This window comes from Lonchura striata, chromosome 4A (genome assembly GCF_050655825.1).
Source record: "Lonchura striata isolate lonStrDom1 chromosome 4A, ASM5065582v1, whole genome shotgun sequence".
Taxonomy (NCBI): Eukaryota; Metazoa; Chordata; class Aves; order Passeriformes; family Estrildidae; genus Lonchura; species Lonchura striata.
The window spans coordinates 7,986,564-7,993,169 of record NC_140742.1 but is presented as its reverse complement, the minus strand read 5'-3'; positions in this window follow the sequence as shown (position 1 = coordinate 7,993,169).

Below are 6,606 nucleotides of genomic sequence, written 5' to 3'. Positions count from 1 at the left end.
AGCTGAAGATGCTGCCTGTTTGAATGCCTGATCACCACTTGGGTAAAGGAGGCTCCTTCTTGTTTAGTAGGTTCACAACAGCACTGCTTGCAATGAGCATTTTTATTAAGTTAAACAGAACACACTGTGCTATAAAGCACCATAATCCCATTAGATGCTCTGCAGGTTCAGACTGGACTACATGTCCTTCACTATTTCTCCTTAAAGGGAGAGAGGCAGTGAACAACCACCAAAACATTTTCCAGCTCTTTCTACCAGCATATTACAAACATATAACTACAAAATCCAAATCAATTCTGCTTTTGTTTTGAAGAAAATAATTTCCTATATGCATTGAAATTAATATTTGCAACTACAGAGGCAATGCAAGTAATTATTTGGACCCCAAGTACACATGCAAAGTATCCTAAAGAATATTTTTTGCCCAACACCTTAATTCAGGAGCTGAATCTAACCAAAGCTCAAACTTCATGTAAATGAATATTCATGTGTTTGCACCACTGAAATGTTAATATTATGAATAAGCTTAAAAGCACTTACAGTAATACTTTAATTCCAAAAGCATAGAGTGAGGTTTCCCAGAAGAGTACCTAGATGTAAAAATTATGAACAATACACAGGATTTTGCTTAGAGGGTGTTTTGAACAGACAGTAATGTTCTAAATGAAGTCTGTGGTAACAGTGAACAAAAAGATGTCCCCAGTCACTGCATGGCTGTCATCTGCATGACTCAAATCCACCCCAACATGGCCAAAGGTGGCACTGGGTTATTTTTCCCATACATGAGGCTGTCATGATGTTGCCAGAGGTGACAAAAATCTCCAAATATTGCAATGTATTGGTAAAATTTACGTGACAGGCAAAGCTACTCACAGTGTGATTTCCAGGGGTTGTAAATATGGAGAGCTTTTCAAACACAGAGAACACTCTCCAAACAAGAGCCACTGCAACAAAAGAACCAAGGAAGCACAGGGATATGGAGAGAAGCCAGTCCCCTCTGTCACAACTGTCCCTGTGACACCCCAGTTTCCACTCACAGGGAGCAAAAAGCAATCCAGGAGAAAGGAGAGGAGCTGCCACCTGACTTTGAGAGTACTGTAAGAAAGTGTAGATGGGAAAATACACCTGATAAGTGTTTTGCCTAAGTCTTGCTACTTCCCTGTAGTAACTGAAAGGTGCAAGGGCCTTGGAAAGCTGGCAGAAATCTTTGGCTTTCAAATGCACTGCGGGGAATGGGAGCTGTAAACTGAGCACAGAGCCAGGATGGTTCTGGACAATGGGGACAAAGCAATGTGACCTGCAGAGGGGAATTGGAGGGTGTTCAGCATCCTTCTTGCTGCTCTTAGCAGCACCCTGGGGCAGTCACATTTTCATGGCAGAGTCCCCAGACCAAGGAGGGAGCAGAGCCATGGCTCAGCCCAGGGGACATGGCAGTCCCACAGGTGGAGTGGATGGAGGGAGGGAGGATATGGCAGGACATAGCTCCCTGTAAGGGTGACAGCCCCATTCCCTCCAGCCTGTCCTTCCTTTGCAGGCTGAATTATTTTCAGTACTCAGCCAGGATGTGCAGAATCAGACAGGGATTGCTTTTGCATGGGCAGTGCTCAGCTACAAAGCCACGTGGCAAAGGCAGGTGCTATTAATAACCCCAGTGTCCCTGTCCTTCCTACATCATGTGCATATTCCAGGAGCTCTGCAGCACAAACCCCACAGGCACTAGGGACAGATTACTGTGTTTTGTTTTTCTGACAGTTGGATCATAGGCCAGGATTATGTCCAAGAGGTTGTAATGAGAAGAATACATAAATGAAGTATCAAATTTGCTTTATGTATGTATATATATATATGACTGTCTCTCTTTATATATATAGATCTTGCTTGAGAAGGTTAACAGGTGGCCCTGCAGGCAGTGTGGTGTCATTTCAATAAACAAACAAATTACCTGGTGTCCCCATTCAGAGGTGTCTTGAAATGCCTTTTGCTACCAGTGCTGTCACACAAGGTGAGTGCATTGGTGCAGAAACCAGCTCTGACTTGGCTGACATGCAGACACAGCTGTGCCACTGCCCCAGCTGCAGAGCTGCCCTCTCCAGAGCAGCAAAATGCCAGGCAGACCCTGGCACTGAGGGAAGATCTCTGCAAGGTCCAGCTGTTGCTCTGGGGTGGTGAATCTCCCACTGGAGGCTGAGCCAACCCTGTGCCCTTCATATTTGGTACCAGCACCCACACTTAACTCCTGCCCCAGCTAACATTCCTGCACTGAAATAAGGAGAGGCTGTAATAGGACTGCAAGATTTGTATCACATTTTAGGCAAGTTCCAAAGGCTTATTGATGAGAGTTCAATTCAACCCACACCCCAAAGCAGCATTTTCAGTATTACCTTTTTACAGACTACCCAGTTCTGTGTCCCTTCACCACCTGTGTGCTGCATATCCACTTCCCCTCCTGTGCTGCAGTGTGCTTGTGTTAGATTTTGAACAAGAGATGAGAGCAGACACCACCTTAAATATTCACAAGGAAATGTCAGCACAGATGAGTCTGTACAGGGGGAAGGATGGAGGTGGGCTCAGCATAAATCATTTATGGCCAGGAGACATGAATAGAGGTCACATCATTTTCAGCAACATTATGTTAATAATGTGATGCAAATCTTCACTTCAACAGCAACCTGAAAATAATGCAAGCACTTATTGGAAACATATTGGTTTCCTAAAGCTGGCTAGAAGCTTGCAATTTGAAGGCTGTCAAGGGACTTGCACTGAATAACCCAGTGGAGTGAGTCCTCCCTACTGCAAGCCCCGACAAAGCTTGTTTTCAGAAAGGAACCAGCTCTGCTTCTGGTGAACCACCTGAACATCTCATTGTTTCAGAAACACCTGCAATTCCTTGGCACTGAAAAGCACAGAGCAGCCCTAGATAGGTGATATGTACTCAGGCAAGGGTGAATATTTTATTCCTTTCACGTGCAGTGCAGCTGTACTGGTGATTCATGGGCTTTAAGGTGTCGGGTATATTAGGTTAAAACAACAAATCTCCTCAGAGACAGTTTCAGAGACCTTTGGTTTCTCGTAATTTCATGTCTGCCTTTGCTTTCAGCAACCACCACTAATTCTGAATTGCTGGCTCAGCCTGGCTTTACAATCAGCCTTGGCACAGCCCAGATGTCACACAGCTGCATTACAGAGCATCCAATAAACTTACCCACAGGTACTCACCTGCCTGTGGGTGACCTCCTGCAGCTCCTCCTTGGGGGCTGTAAGGGCAGTTCTTGCATCAGAGGACAGCTGAATGGACACAATTGATTTCTGCTGTTGCTGAGATATTGTCAAGAACTTGTACAGTCACCTTGTCTGCATCACTGCTCACTTCCTGTGCTATTTTTCCCTGTCCTTTTTTCTCTGCAGGCTTTGATAGAATGGTTTCTCTTGCAACATCCATTTGGCTCCACCTATACTTCCATAACCATGTTTTTTCCAATGTAGTAGCAATGCTTTCTTTCCAGTTTATCTCCTGTTCTGTGCTTTTTCAAGGTGTTATATTGACTTTGTGATGTGCTAACAGGCTTGTATTTTCAAGTTTTTCTTAGACTTCTTGGAAAAGTCAGGGTTTTTTTGCTTCTAGACTGTGAACATAAACTTTCCCTGCAACATATACTGTGATAGACCTGGCTCAGCTTCTTGTTTTAACCTTCTCCCACCATTTATCAGAAATATCTTAATAGGGTAGAAAAGGCAAAGAGCTGTCTGGTCTTAGCTGAGTGTGCAGTTGATTATTTGGGTAATGCCATCTCTGTCTCCCCTGTGAAAATCGTGGCTGGGTAACCAACAAGGCAACTGTCAGAAGCAGAGTACTGTTGATGCTTAGACTGATGCTTGTAGTTATTGTATAGCAGGGAATACCAAAATTATTTGAGGAAATCAATGATGAAAGACACATCAGTGTTTCACATGACATTAGAGGGAAAGTGCTGGTTTATGCGATTAAAAACCCTGGAACTGAGGCCAAAAAATAAGACACAAGATTAGGAAGTTAGCTGTTCTCTATTAAGAGCTGTCATTAAAAAAGTTGCGCCTGTGACATTTGCTGATGTGGAAAATCTAAGCTGCCAAGGTGCCATCTTAAACTATTCCAGCTATCCCAAAGGAAAAAAAAATCTGAACACATTAGGCTTATGTCTTAACTAGTGAGACATCTGAGAAAGGCTCACATAGCTAAGAACAATGCTTTGAATTTTTGTAATACCTGGGATAATTTTATCAGAGAGGGATTTAAGTGGTGATGCATTACATTATCCTAGTGCTGTGCAAGACATATGGAAATTAGTAATGGATTAGATTTAAGAAAGCTTATAAAAATAGACTTGCAAGACCTTTAACCTAAAAATCGTTCATAGCTGAGAAATCCATTAAAATAAGTATTGAAGTAATCCTTGGCCACCACAGTAGTGAGAAATATGCTAGTGATTAATGGCTTTTGGTTATTTTCTTAAAAGTTTAATATGCAGCTGTACAGAAAATATCCGTGATAATGGCAGCCACAAGTCCTCACTCTGCTGTAAGAAAAGTTGGATGTAGAGCTGCTGCTGTTCCTGTGGTTTTTGCTAAGAGCAAAAGCAGAGCCAGGCCCCTGTGCAGCCCTGCAGCGTCTGTCCCAGAGCCTGGCTCAGGCACTGCCCCACCTCTGCTGTCCTGGGGCTCTGCCTCAGGGTGCTGTGCTCACCCACAAAAGTCAGTGAAGGAACTTTGGCTGTGCCTGGGGACCCCTGGAGCTGGGCAAGTCCCCACCCTGGTGGCACCTGTGGCACCCTGGGCTCTCGTGGTGGCAGCGCTGGTGCTTCACACTCGTGCATGTCCCCGGCCGGGTCAGGGCTCGGGTGTGCAGTGCAGGATTTTCTCAGTGTCAGAGCAGATTATTCTGCCAAGGCAGCAGTGTGACAGTCTTGTCTACACTGTTTTACGGAGCTGGGCTTCCTCTTGTCACCCAGCATAATTTTCTGGGCTGGAAATAGAATCTTAATGGTGGAAATACAAATCAGATTTTCCTGTCGGACGCTCACAGAACTGGCAGCACGTGGCATTTGCTGACTTTGCAGGGAACAAGATGCTGTGCAAAGAATCATCACCAGTCCTGAGTGCTGGAATATATATGTCTGCACCAAAACTCATGCCAGTGGTCTGCCTTTTGAGTTGCTGATGAGAGGCCCAATGCTGCAGGAAAAGAATTTCTCTGGTGATGCAAAGAAAACTGATCTGACAATGTCACTGGCCTCCACTAAAGGGAGAACAAGGGTGAAGTGGTGGCTGTTCCCAAATCACACCCACCTGAGCTGTACCCACCAGAGAAAAGCAGGTCCATCTATGTCTCCCTTTTCAGCTGGGCACAAGGCAGATGTGTGATCTGTGCAGCTGCTGCAGAAGCAATATGACCTGCACAGCACCAGACTGCCAGGGATCACCATCTAGCAAGGGCATCCCTTGTTAGATGAATTAGAAATGCTTTTTTTTTTTTTACAGTTTTGCTGGTATAACAATCTTCTATTTAAAAAGCTATAACAATAATTTCTGTTCTGATACAGGCCTTCAATTTGATGTACACTTGCACACTCTATGCATGCTTTATCTTCTTTTTAAAATAATTCTCCAACTCATCCACCTGCTTCTGATACATTACCTTAGTTCAAATAAGGATCTGCTGCTCCTTGCTGTTGCTGCCTATTCAGCACAGCACACTGCTGGATGATATTTTCCGTCAGTAATCACAAGAGTTATTGGTTTATCATCACAAGAATTGCATTAACTCTGCTGACCAACAAAGGCCATTACCCTTGGCTGCAGCAACTGCTGGAACAAATGAAGAGACCATCAGTGTGCATCACACAGCAACTTTGAGAGCTTGCTTTGCCTCCCACCTTTCTCTTCCAGATGTCAGGTGTTAGTGAAATGTGCCAGGGTTTCAGAGTAGTAATCATCAATTTGAGCACAGAACAAGCTGTTATAATTCACTGTACTAATGAAAATTATGATGACACCACAACAGAAATCCTTGCCAATCTAATCATCTCACACCACCACAGCACAACGTTATTTAAAGACTAATGTCCTTAGTAGCACATACAAGTTTAGCAACAATTTCTGAAGATGATTAAACACCAAAGCAAAGTGGAGCTGTATGGAAAGTTTAGCTGTTGCTTGGAGAGAATGGATTCTTCTAAGCACCAGCATGATTCCCACTGTATTAAAGCAAACAAGTTCAATAAAGATCATGGAGAAAAAGCTGGGGAAAAGTAATTTTTGGCCACAAAAATGCTGGGAAATCAATGTTGCTGCCAAGCAGCATTTCTCTAGTAAAAAGATGAAAATGGGGATGCATACTCAATTTGCTACCTCTGAATTCTTCACCTTGGGTCATAAATTAATTGGAGGAGAAAAGGGTTAGAGAAGAGTTCTGAGGAAGAAGATGTGATTCAGGTTTTCTGTGGTGGGTTATCTCAGCATCTGTTCACAAAGAAAAGGGAGGAAGTTGTGGGTCCCCTCCATCCCCAGCACACAGTCATCACCATGTGCAAAAAATACACGTATTTACTTCATTATTGTTCAGGGGGAGGG